Source organism: Pavona decussata, unplaced genomic scaffold (genome assembly GCF_977016875.1).
Source record: "Pavona decussata unplaced genomic scaffold, jaPavDecu1.1 SCAFFOLD_254, whole genome shotgun sequence".
Taxonomy (NCBI): Eukaryota; Metazoa; Cnidaria; class Anthozoa; order Scleractinia; family Agariciidae; genus Pavona; species Pavona decussata.
In genome coordinates, this window is record NW_028145657.1 from 5,756,266 (window position 1) to 5,768,675 (window position 12,410).

Consider the following 12,410-nt stretch of genomic DNA (forward strand, 5'->3'; position numbering starts at 1 on the left):
AATCCATTCTTGTCGCTTACATCGCGAGGGAGGGGACCCACTCACCCCTACCTGTGTGACGTCAATGCATCATTTGATCTATTTATAAAAAACAGATTAAATTTGGCCCCATATTGTTAACATGTTCTGGACTCAAGTGTGCCGTTTTCAAACGGAAATTTTACCATTTTGAAGCGCAAATCGAAAGAATAACTTCTAAGAATCATTCGACATTTAAAACGGTGGAAATTGGTAAATTCCTGGCGAAGGAATCGTGCTTTGTTTGACAGTCTTAGACCACGACGCGAGACTGAAAAGAGGTCATTGAGAGGCTTACGTTATCGCAATGGAATTCCCGCAATTTCCCTTGAAACCCGGAGTAGCGTAACAAAGGGAAACAACGTAACGCGATCGTCGTGACTCAAACTATTCCATCAGCAAGGATAGTTTAATCAATCAGCGAAGCATACAGTTGGAATAAATGAATCAGCCCCAGCATCACGCGTAATGCCAGTGTAGCAGGCATCTTGTTTTTTTGTAGTTTGTTTGGAGCTGTGATAAAATAAACGTGAATCAACCGAAAACTCGTATACCGCCTTCTACGAAAGGAAGGTTACGTTTTCTAAAAGTGTTTTCAAAAAAGGAGTAAAAAACATTTGTACAGTTAACCTGTAACAAACTGATGCAAAATATAAAGGCCATGTACAAATTAATAAAATATTTGCTCTGTTTATAAAGGTTGCAACTGTAGAGAGTCTCGAGCTCTGAACCGTTGTAATTGCAGCGCTATTTCGTGTGGACATCCTTGTCCTCCTGTGGACATCCTTGTCCTCTGCTACGTTCATCAGTTTCTCCTTCTCTGTCTCTAAGTGTTCGCGCTGCAGGGTGCAGCGGCCCTCCCTAGACTCGGCGTCAATGTCGAGAACCTTCATTTCTCTCCCGGGGGGGGGGGGGGTACTCCCCTATATGGGCTATACGGGGACGTGCCGCTGGATAGGGTATGGTTTTTGGCCCCTCTGTCCTGAACAGGGTATATAATTTCAAGCGAGTCTGTCCCGGACCCGTCCTAGACAGGGTATGGTTGCGAGACTGTCGTCGAGTATTTGGCAATCCGAAATCATGAATCAGAGACGTTAGTCTGCTTTTATTTTAGTGAACAATGCTTTACGTCAATTGAGTTTCCACTTAAGGTTCACCGCTGTTAATGCGAAATTTTGGGATTTTTCGCCATCACTTCTGGGAAGTGTATTATTTTATCTGTTGTAATTGGTACTCGCGTTTCAATGCGTGGAACATCACGTCCGGTAAGTAACAGTGGGCCTTTAAATGTTATTACTATTGCCAATATACACTTGTGTAACACAAGAGCTAGATGTTGTCCTCTGTCCTAAATAGGGTCTTAAAATTGAGGACATTGTCCTACACAGGGTAGGTATTTAAGGTTATTTTCGTCCTAAACAGGGTCAGGGTTTCAAACCCCCAGCGGCACCCCTACACCCAAACATGGGTCAAGTGCCCCCCCCCCCCCGGGATTTCTCTCTTACACACATCCTTGTGTCGCAGATAAGGGCGGCCAATGGTTCTCCTCCCCGATGCCGGCAAATTAATCATAGAAGGAGGACCCTAAAACATGGAATGGAGGGATGGCGGAAAAAAAGCACAAATCCTAAAAGATGGACTGACGGAAATTCACCACAAATCCTAAAAGATGGAACGGTGGAAAATCACCACAAATCCTAAAAGATGGAACGGCGGAAAATCACTCTAAATCCTATATGTATACACGTCACGAATGGTATCCCGACAAACGTTAACGACAGCCAAATATTAAGTCCAATATATGTTCTTTACCTTACTCGTGTAGAAATATGCATTCCTTTTGTATATTTCAACGGAGAATAAAATGATACAGTAAACCAGAGTTAACTGAGAGACTGGTTATGAAACTTTGCCATGAAAACAATGGTGCTGCAATTTATGTTGGAAGGGCCATGACAGTGAACAATCCTTTGTTTGAATGTTCACGCTACAGCTGAATGTCTTAAACAGGAACGTTTCTACTGGTCAGTTCGGCTCCAACACATTTTCAAAATCTGTTGTCGACTGTGCACTATCAAGGCCAAAAATGTTAACAAAAACATATAACAAAGAAACTTGTCAGGCTTCAGAGCCACTATGCGTAAACTTAAATGAACACGTGATCAAACATTGTCAACCATGCGACAGAATTTACGGCTAGGACTACAAATCCTCCCCACCCCCCCCCCCCTCCCCACGATTAGACAAGACAGGTTTTTCGTGTTGGGAATTGATATTTTTTTTGTTGAAATAACAACCGCATTTTTTTTGAAGAACATACAGTCAAAATACAGGTGAAAAAGATTCAGATGCAAAAACCTTAGTAGGTGCCCAGTGGTAGGTGCCAATCTATTACAATTTCATTTTGCTCTCGGGTGGTTGATTGCTCTGGCACCCCCTCCCTCCCCTCCCCTCCCGTCGCGCGTGACCTGCCTCCGCTCGCCTGAAACAAAAAAATTAAATAAATAAATAAATAAGTGCCATGCCACGCTGTGAGGGGATGCTTGTGAGCGACCTTAGCTTATGTGTAGCCGTACCCACCCCCCGAAGAAAAACGTTTTTCTTCTACTAGTAGGGGTGGGTACGGCTCCACATTGGGCTAAAGCGTTTGGAGGTTCAATTCCAAGAGAATCAGTGCCGAACAGTTGGGATTTAGAAGACAGCAATCTCTTCTTGCAACAACAACAACAGTTCACTGTTGTTTGTATTATATATTCCGTCTTTCAGAATTTGGGGGTGATTTTCAGCTGTTCTGTCTTTTATGATTTTCCGCCGTTCCGCCGTTCCACCATTCCTACGCTTTAGAGTCAGTTAATTATAAGCATGAGAGGGGTGAGAGGGGGGGGGGGGGGGTACGAGAAAATATTTTCCCTTTCCCTTTCGCCTCAGGGCCTTTTCGCCTCGCGATCCGCTAGGTTGCATTTGAGTGCATCTCTCGACCAATCAGTTGCAATCGATTAACCGCAAGATCAAAGAGCTATCAAGAGCGAGGCGAGCAACCATATTTGGTTTTTAGTCAGCGTGCATTCCTTGGCATGGCCAAATTCCGTTGTATGTTGAATGTTGATTTGTGCTCCTTGTTTGGGCTACAGAAGTGTCTGACTTCTGAAGAGCAGAGAAATACGGGTAATCTTGGACCGCACAGAACGCGACTGCGACGGCGAGGTACGTGATGGAAGCTAATTTTGTCACATTTTCCCCTAACTAACTACATGTAAGCTTATGACTAACAACAGTGGTTGAGTAAGCATGTTATACGCTTACATTGCAAACCGTCGTTTGATCGTAAGCAGGGAAGTTTTTCTCGGTGTGCGACAAATGCAAACTGCAGACATGCAGACTTGCAGACTTGCATCTGGACTCAACATACTGGCCTTTCCCAACTCATTTAAAAATTTTTTTAAAATGACATGGAATGACATGTCGGAGGTTGCAAGCACGATATTATTTAATAATATCGTGCTTGCAACCTCCGCCATTCTACGACATGTCCTCTTCGTACGCTTTAAATATACTCCCTAGGTAGTCTTCCTCCTTTCACGGTTGTCCTTCAGGAACAAAACTCGTTCGTGCGCCAGTTTTGAGAAAACGTTTTCAAACTGTAGAGCAATGGACACCAAAGTAAGGGGTAGTTTCTGACAAAGATACAATTTTAGCGATTTTTTTGTATTCTAAAATATCAGGATCGGGTAAACTCGCCAACGACCGAGACCTCAGTTGGATTGAATTTATCGGGTATCAACACCTGGCAAGAACGAAATAGTGACACAGCGTTATTCACAAGACATGTACATTAATCAGGCGTTTTCGATATTTTGATTGGTTATCGAGATATCCAAGTTCAAAGTTAGAATAGCAAAAAATTTTGTTGATCCGTGTTGCTTAAGTAGTTGTAAAACTTCTCAAACAACACATGCCTCCACAGAGGATTATATCACCTCGTAAAGCCACGAGCCAGTGAATCAGCAACCGGCTCCATTGGAATCAACAACACTTGCACATAATTCTCTTTAAATTCCAAACTTGCGAAAATCCAGAAGTGTGCAGGTCGGCATTAGCCTTCAAACCTCCAAGTCTGCACGTCTGCAAGCCCGCAAGTCTGCAAGTCCGCAGGTCTATCTAGGTCTGCATTTGTCACACGCTGAGTTTTTATCCCTGCTTCCATCGTCAATACCTTTGTTGCCCTCATATACCACATATAGAAATCCCGATATTTTTAAAATGAAATAATTTTTTTTCGTTAACTCAAAAATTTGTTTTTGAGGAGACAAGTTTTTTTTATGTAAGCTCTTTAGTTCAACCTATGTGGAACAGCATACCCTTTTGAATTTTAAACCAACCGATTTATGAGCGTTTTTACCCGTTTTCAAGACCAGAATGGTCCATTAATCCCATGACGTTCCCTCATCAGAATCCAACCGAATTGAGTAATATTTAATTAAGCCAGTGATGAACACAGTTCAAATTCGCTGACTTCATTGTTCAGCAAAACAAAAGGTTTCTTTTGTTTCTTGTTCAACAAAAGATCTCCAAAAGATGCCACTAGGAAAACTGAGATTTTTGCATACCTTATTTTTGGCAAACGAAGAGCAAACCAGTGGAAAAAAATACAGGAGAATGTCTGTTGACTAAAACAAAGCCCACGTACAAAAATCAGACAAGTCCGGGGAAAAAAATTGCCTAACATTCGAAATAAGACAGTTATGCATCCAACCCTTCAATTGTGATATTGAGGCCGGTCAACATGTTGCATGTTGTTAAAAAGGATAAAATCAATAACTTCCAATGTATTCACTCCAAGAGAAAACACCAAGCAATTTATCAGAGCCAAAGTCTAAACATGTTGAACACCAATGCATTGTCTTTACATTGGATATTGGCTTTACTTGGTGACCCATGGAAGGGCTAGAGGGGGGGGGGGGGGTTAAGTGATTGCAGCCCCCACCTTGAGACATTGAAAACTAAATACATGTCTTAATTCACAATTTGACTTTTCAAATTATCCAGTGTGGTACACCTACCTCAGTTGAAATTTCTCCCCTCCTTCCCCCCCCCCCTTCAACCCAAGAAACGTGATGGAATTTGATTAGTTCATATACTCTTTTATTTTGATATGCTTAAATTAGATCCCATTGTATTTTTCACGTCATTTCCTGTTATTCCTTATGCTTAAAATGCTTTCATGGTCTTTGCCGAGAGACATGTGTTTGACATTATTTTACCCTTGAGGACTGACATTGGTCTGGTCATCCAAAAATTTTTATTTACAAACTTGTTTGTTCTTTATAATGTTGTATCAACTTTGCCATAGTCCTTGGACATCACACTGTTATTACCATGGTATGTGTGCTATGTGAAATACAGACTTCAAGCCTCCATGTAGACCTGAAGGTCAACAAAGCAGTTGTCAAAACAGACTGACAAAACAGTGAAATGCGTTTGTTACCATATTTGGCTGGAGTCATGCCTTAACTTCTCTCTTTGAACAAAGAGATCCAAGACATTTTCGATTTCTTGTATTTAGGTCTTGTGCATCTTCTTTGCTGTTAATAAATGCAAAAGGTTTTTATTAATAGGCTTCTTATCTCTTCTTCAAGAGCAACTTCTGTTACAATAATTTACGGAGTTTGTTCAGCTGCAAGTTGCACCTCTGCTGAAAGATAGATAAGGATAAAGTAAGAAGATGACCTTTGGACTACATAAGATTTGAAAGCTTTTGTGCAAGGTAAATGAATCATGCTTATAAATATCAAAGATTTATATTGTAACTTTGTATACATCATTTTAATGCATGTTACAGGTACTATTAGGCAGCTTCTCAAGGTTAAGATTTTTCTTGAGTGAGCAAATTCTAAGTACTCTGTATGAAAACTTATTTTATACCAGTTATCAAAGGAAATGTGTGTGAAGTTATTCAAATTGAATATTTTCACTTAATCTTGTTTTGCTAAGAATTATGGTGCCTCCAAATTAGAACAGCTTAAGTATTCTTGACAAGTTGAAAATATACATGTACCAAAGGCTGTTTGCTCACAGTTTCTAAACATACTAACAGAGTAATAATCAATTCTAAGGCATTGGCGACAATGTTTGTGTGTATGATGTGGTTTCTCATGCTTGGTTGTTTTGAATCATGCCACAAATGAACGGCCCAGCTATCTGCAAGATAATTGACAGTTTGTTTAATCCTGTGGTTTTGTGGTTAAATTTTAGTGGAACCCTGTAGAAAGAGTAGTGTGAAATAATATTTGGGAGAACAGGATGGAGGATGCTGTGTAAAAAATGAGAAATAAAGAAGATTTCAGAATAAAAAGTAGCGATATTAAAACATGACGTTTCGGCGACGACTTGTCACCATTATCAAATGTAAATTATAATAAGATCGGTAACGTTATATAAAGAAAGGAAGGTGTGAAATTACATTAGAACAAGAAGCTGTTTCCAGCTTATACTCGGGCCATGTTTGACTGTGTGGTGGGTAAAGCCTACAATCTTTTAACAGTGATAACCTCCAGCATCGCCAATTCCCCCAAATAGATAGCCTGCGAGCAAGCTCTCTTGGGGGTGGATCCTCTTTCCCCCTCCCGCCCCCCACCCCCAAGAGAGCTTGCTCGCAGGCTACCAAATAGATCTAGATACAGAGATATAGTGAGGCAATAAGTAACCACCAGATAGAATTGCATTTCTTGCAGTCAGAATGAAATACAGGGGAAAAAGACATTTGTCATACGAATGCTTTTTATAACTCCCGGGCTTTAATCCTTACGTTTTCACCTTTCGTTTAGAGACAGAAATCATTTGTACGGTCCTAGTATGCATGTGACGCCGGGTCAATGACGGATTGTAATTTTCGGTATGATTTAGACTTGGGGGGGGGGGGGGGTACTCCCTTATGTGACCTTAACGGGATGGTTTTTAGGGTGTTTTGTCTTGAATGGGGTATCTATTTCATCACTTTCTGTCTTAATCAGGGTATCCCTACATGACCTAATGGCTTAAACAGATTGTGATTGCCAATGCATTAAAATACAGTAAGAAACTAGTGTATTCTTATTTCATTCTAGTCTTAAACAGGGTGTGATTTTGGTTTAAATGTCTTAGAAAGGGCCTGAAAATTTTGAATTCTGTCTTAAACGGGATAGGGAAATCGGAGAATTGTGTCTTAAACAGGGTCAGGGTTTGAACGCCCGGGCCGCACCTCCCTACCCAAGCATCTGTTGAGTCCCCCCCCCCCCCCCCGATCCAGAGTAACGTTACGCATCACGCGTACGTTTATATCCTTGTACGTTTTTCAATGTTTCGCTGTTTATATCTTTAAATGAAATTCAGGGGAAAGCATTAATTTTGTTATTCACAATTCATTTGAAGACAGAAACCGTTTCTACAATTGATTATTTTTCTATAGTAAACTTGAGACATCTTTATCTATCTTTGCCCGCGAGGTCATAGACTGATTTAGTTGCCAAATTTTCGGTTAAACAAAACTAACCTTGAGGCACTCAGGTTAGCCTAAAAAACACCCTGGTTAGCCTAAAGAGCACTCCAGTTAGCCTAAATAGCACTTACATGTAGGTTAGCTTAAATAGCTCCCCGGTTAGCTTAACGGTTAGCAGTTTATGTTGGGGTTGTTCATGCCTCGCATGCCTCGCATGTTTTGTTTATGCCTCGCATGTCTGGCTCGCATATTGTAAACACTCCTCATGGCCCGAAAACAAAGAACGCGATCGAGAACAATAACTCTTGGCTCGAAGCCTTATCTCTCGGCCCATCGGGACCCCAAAAAGAAAAAAAAATTTGATAATGCTACCAAAACCTTAACTCGGTCCGCCTTACGGCCTGAGTAATAAAACGAGATGGAGTAAAACAAAAGAATGTGGTATGGAGTCTTTTTGAGTGTTAAGAGTTGGTCTCTTTTTCCTTATTAGAAGCATCTCGTAAATAAGGCACTCGAATTTCCCGTGGCAGTTTACAAGTAGGAAAATCTCGGAAAAGTCACGGAAACAAAGCCCTCATTGGTAAATCAACAAGGCGTTGTGTATGAGTTTAAATGCAATTCGTGTGATGCGAATTATATAGGCTACACAAGCTGTCACCTCCACCTTCGCATTGAGGAGCACTTGTAAGTATTCCGTCTTCGGCAAACATCTTAAGGACCAACACGATCAAAGACCAAACAATCTTCACGAGCAGTTTGCCAGCCTAAAGAAATGCCACGGGAAATTCGAGTGCCTTATTTACGAGATGCTTCTAATAAGGAAAAAGAGACCGACTCTTAACACTCAAAAAGACTCCATACCAGCAAAACTGTTCATTTAATTTTGCACATTCTTTTGTTTTACTCCATCTTGTTTTATTCTAATGTAATTTCACACCTTCCTTTCTTTATATAACGTTACCGATCTTATTATAATTTACATTTGATAATGGTGACATGTCGTCGCCGAAACGTCATTTTTTAATATCGCTACTTTTTATTCTGAAATGTTTTTCTAAATCTTTAGTTATCAGAAGAAATAAAGAAGGCAGTATAAATTATGGCAAAGGAACTCTAATATAGATTTAGAAGACAACTTTGAGTATTTTTAATACAACTCTTTGAAAAACTGTGCTATATTTTTTACTGGTATTATTAATATTTTATTCATTTGTTTACTCATTATTTTTAAGGAAACTGGTTTTTCATATACATGTAGGCATTGCATGAAACATTTTTTTGTAAAAAACCGGACTTTTGAAAAGTTTTTATTCATGCAAAGCCTAACCATATGTACACGGGCCAAATACAAAAAGCACATGGAAAATCTTTTAAATTAAAACTCTGATTTGGCCAACAAGATCAGGTGATGTGTGACCTATTGTTACCAAAAAACCGGACAATTTTCTGGCTGTGCTTATTTGTTTCAAACCAAAATGGTCCATAAAAACAGATCATCAGAAACCAACTGAATTGAGCAACCTCATGGCAGATCTGCTGGAAGGAGGCAGGAGAGGGGAGGGGTTTAAGTGGACCTCCCCCCCCCCCCCACCCAACATTGTGTCATCCCTTTCATGTGCATAAAAACAATATAACATCTTGGACTGGATTTGCTTCTCTAACCATGCAAAGAAGGAACATGATGAAGGTTGAGAAGTTAATACTTAAATTTCTTTCCACTTGATTTCGTACCAGACTTCCAATATTACGTGTATGTATTGTAACATGCTTCATGCTTGAAATGCTTTGATCTTTGGTGAGGTTGATTATTAACATTATTTTAGACCTGAAGTATGGCCAGACAAATGTTTTTAGTCAAATGTAATAAATTCAAATACAAGTTTATTATCAACTTTGATCAACTTTGCCTTATTCCTTGTACTTCACTTAATTTGGGTTTTGCATGGCATGTGTGATGTGTGAGCTGTAGACTTCTAGCCTTTAGCTTGAGGCAGACCTGAAGGTCAATGAGGCAGTTGTCAAATCAGACTGACGGTTAAAAACAGTGAGACAGCAAAACATGTTACTTACCATATTTGGCTGGGCCATGCTTGCCTACTTCTTTCTTTGAACACAGCGAGCATGCATTTTGCAGTTTATGGATTGATGGAAAGGTTCCAATAGGTCTCTTTTCTTTTCTTGAAACTTTTGTTGTAATTCACAGAGTTTGTGTAGCTGCAAGTTGGATTTCTGCTGAAAGACAAGGAAAAAGAAAGCAGACTACCTTGGGACTACACAAATGTGAACTCCACTGGGTAAGGTAAACAAGACGCCTGAAGCGTCAAACTATCCAGGGTCCATGGCGCAATGATATCTACAGCCAAACGACTTCGCCCAGTCAAAAACAAAAATAATGTGAATGGGCTCAAAACATCCTCAGACGTCTCTCTATATATTTGTTAATTTTCTCCTTGACCCTCCTTCCATTTTGCCTGAAATCTCTTCCAACTTGAACCACAATCTATTTCTATTCGAGGCTTTCAATGTCACGGCTCTTTTCTCACCAAGATAGAGACTTACGAATTCTTCATATCCATTTCATGTTCATGTTATCGCATAGTGAACTTGGGCTGCCTACATGTAGCATTCGATAGAAAAAGAAATTTATACCTGTGGTAGCCGGGATTCTAATGATTTAAGCTCATGACCTTTTGGGTTTGCTTTGAGAACCGCAATCTGTCCGGGTAATCCATCCCTCAAAGCATAATTATTTTGTTCTTTGTGAGGGGCGAGAGATTTGTACGATTGGTGTTATTTTGACAGGTAGAGTAAGCAAATTAATGCGTTCACGATGGTGATGATGGAAATTAAATATATTTACATGTGTCATAACATTGTGACTAACAAATATTAAGGCTCAACAAATTTTTTGGTCATAAGAGTATTTAGACTTATTACCCATAATTCTCAAACTCATCAAGAGAAAACAAAGAAAATCACTACCGTGACCGTGGTTTGGATATGTGATCCTAATTACCATAAAATTTTGCCAACTTTAGCCTTGAATTTCTCCAAGAATTAGTGATCATTTGAGAAGCCATATCAAACACTCGAAAGCGTGTTCCATGAGATATCCAAACACCTCGAAGTCGTTTAAAAAAACTCGGCTGCGCCTCGTTTTTTCAACCTACTTCTCAGTGTTTGGATATCTGATGAAACACACCTTCTCGTGTTTGATATATTACATCAAAATCAATAGATGTATGGCTTCCAAGGTATCTGGAATTAGAGGATATTAAAAAAATTTGTTATCTTCATCCGGCTATTGTGATTACCAAATTATGGGAAATCGTTCACAGGCTCCTGAAGTTCTCACTATATTTCAAAAATGCCATCGACATAAAACGTTTCCTTTGTACTAGCAGCTCGACACTCTTTTGTAAAAAGGTGGATAATTAAATACATGCATATGTTCAAGGTCAAAGTTAACTTTAGGTCATTTTTTTCAACCTAGGTAAATTTTAAATCAAACTAGGTTATTTTTTTTAACCTAGGTAATAAAAAACTCCTCCTCCCTTTTTCCCACCAACCTCCCCTCCTTTTTCCCACCAACCTCTCCTCCCTTATTCTCGTATTCACCCCCCTGTAATGTTCTATTTTACCTCCCCCACTACTTACCATGCCCACCCCATACCCCAATTTAATGTTTAGCAAGTAACAACGAAAGAAAGATTTTAATCTGTACTTACTCAGGGTTTGAACTCTCGACCTTTGGGTTTGTATTCCATCACCTATACCACTAGGCCATCGTGGAATCGTTGCAGATTTCCCTATATTTCTTTGTTTTCTTACTCATGTGGCACCCAGGCCTCCTCGGTCAAAACTTAAGTTATGCAAAACTTTGCACATGCGTAGTTGAACAAAACCCTAATCAGTAACCCTGGTGACCCTTTAAGCATGCCCTTTGTTCAATTATTGTCATCATGGTAGGTTACCAAAACCCCAACCAAACCCTAACCCTTAAACCATTGCTTAGGCCTAATCCGTAATATTAACCTAGGTTAAAAAAATGACCTAGGTTGAAATACATTTAACCTGAAAATAAATTTGACCTGTAACATATCCAAGAATATTGTTTCTAATTGTGAGACTTCAGCGGTAAACTTTATGGTAGGGTGGTACGAATTTGCTTGCTCAATGAATTTTCTATTTCTTCTTTGTTTGTATCCCACAAGCAAAATAAATCGTCAATGAATTTTTTCCACGTTAGTGGTTTGTTAACGCTCTGCCTTAAGATCTCCTTTTCTATAGATGCCATAAAGATGTTGGCAAAAGCTACATGTACTGCCATTTTAGTGCCCATGACAGTTCCGTGTGTTTGGAGATGGTCTTTCCCATTTAATTGGAAGGAGTTCTCCTTCAGTATAAGGCTGAGCACTTCTCTGAGGAAATTTGTAGCTATAGGAGGGTTATTGGCATGAAAGTTCTCGTATGCGTTGCATACTATAGTGATTCCTTCCTCCTGTGGGATATTCGTGCAAAGGCTAGTGACATCCATTGAGACTAGAAAAGCGTTTCTAGGCACCCTTAGTGCTTTCAATAAACCTTATGAAATGTGTCGTATCTTTAAGATACGAGTCCTGTATTTGTGCTATTGGCTGAAAAAGTTTGTCTACGAATGATGATAGGCATTCTGTTGGGCCATCACACCCAGATATGATAGGTCTTCCGACTAATGTCGGTTTGTGAATTTTTGTGAGGGTTTAAAACACTGGGATTCGAGGCGGATTTGGTGTTAGGTTAAACCATTTAACCGTCATTTTGTCTATGCACCCTGCTTGGTGAAGGGCATTTAAATAATGAGGTGTTTAACTCTCTGGGATGTGTCTGTAACCATTGGTTCGTCTAGTGGCTGATAGTTATTTCTATAATCCAATTG

General features: G+C 39.8%; 2 protein-coding genes across 3 annotated transcripts in view; both read left to right on the forward strand.

Moving 5' to 3' along the window:
- The first annotated feature begins 3,151 nt into the window (after positions 1–3,151).
- Positions 3,152–12,410, forward strand: part of LOC146456791 (NLR family CARD domain-containing protein 4-like) — a 180,480-nt gene continuing 171,221 nt past the window's right edge. The window contains exon 1 of the mRNA XM_085092764.1: positions 3,152–3,222. The gene's annotated coding sequence lies outside the window, so the exon portion shown is untranslated. The remainder of the gene's footprint in view (positions 3,223–12,410) is intronic.
- LOC146456792 (uncharacterized) overlaps positions 5,535–12,410 on the forward strand; it is a 131,634-nt gene continuing 124,758 nt past the window's right edge. The window contains exons 1-2 of one of the 2 annotated variants that reach the window (XM_085092758.1): positions 5,535–5,782; positions 9,696–9,791. The gene's annotated coding sequence lies outside the window, so the exon portion shown is untranslated. The remainder of the gene's footprint in view (positions 5,783–9,695; positions 9,792–12,410) is intronic. The other variant, XM_085092759.1, reaches the window with a different exon arrangement.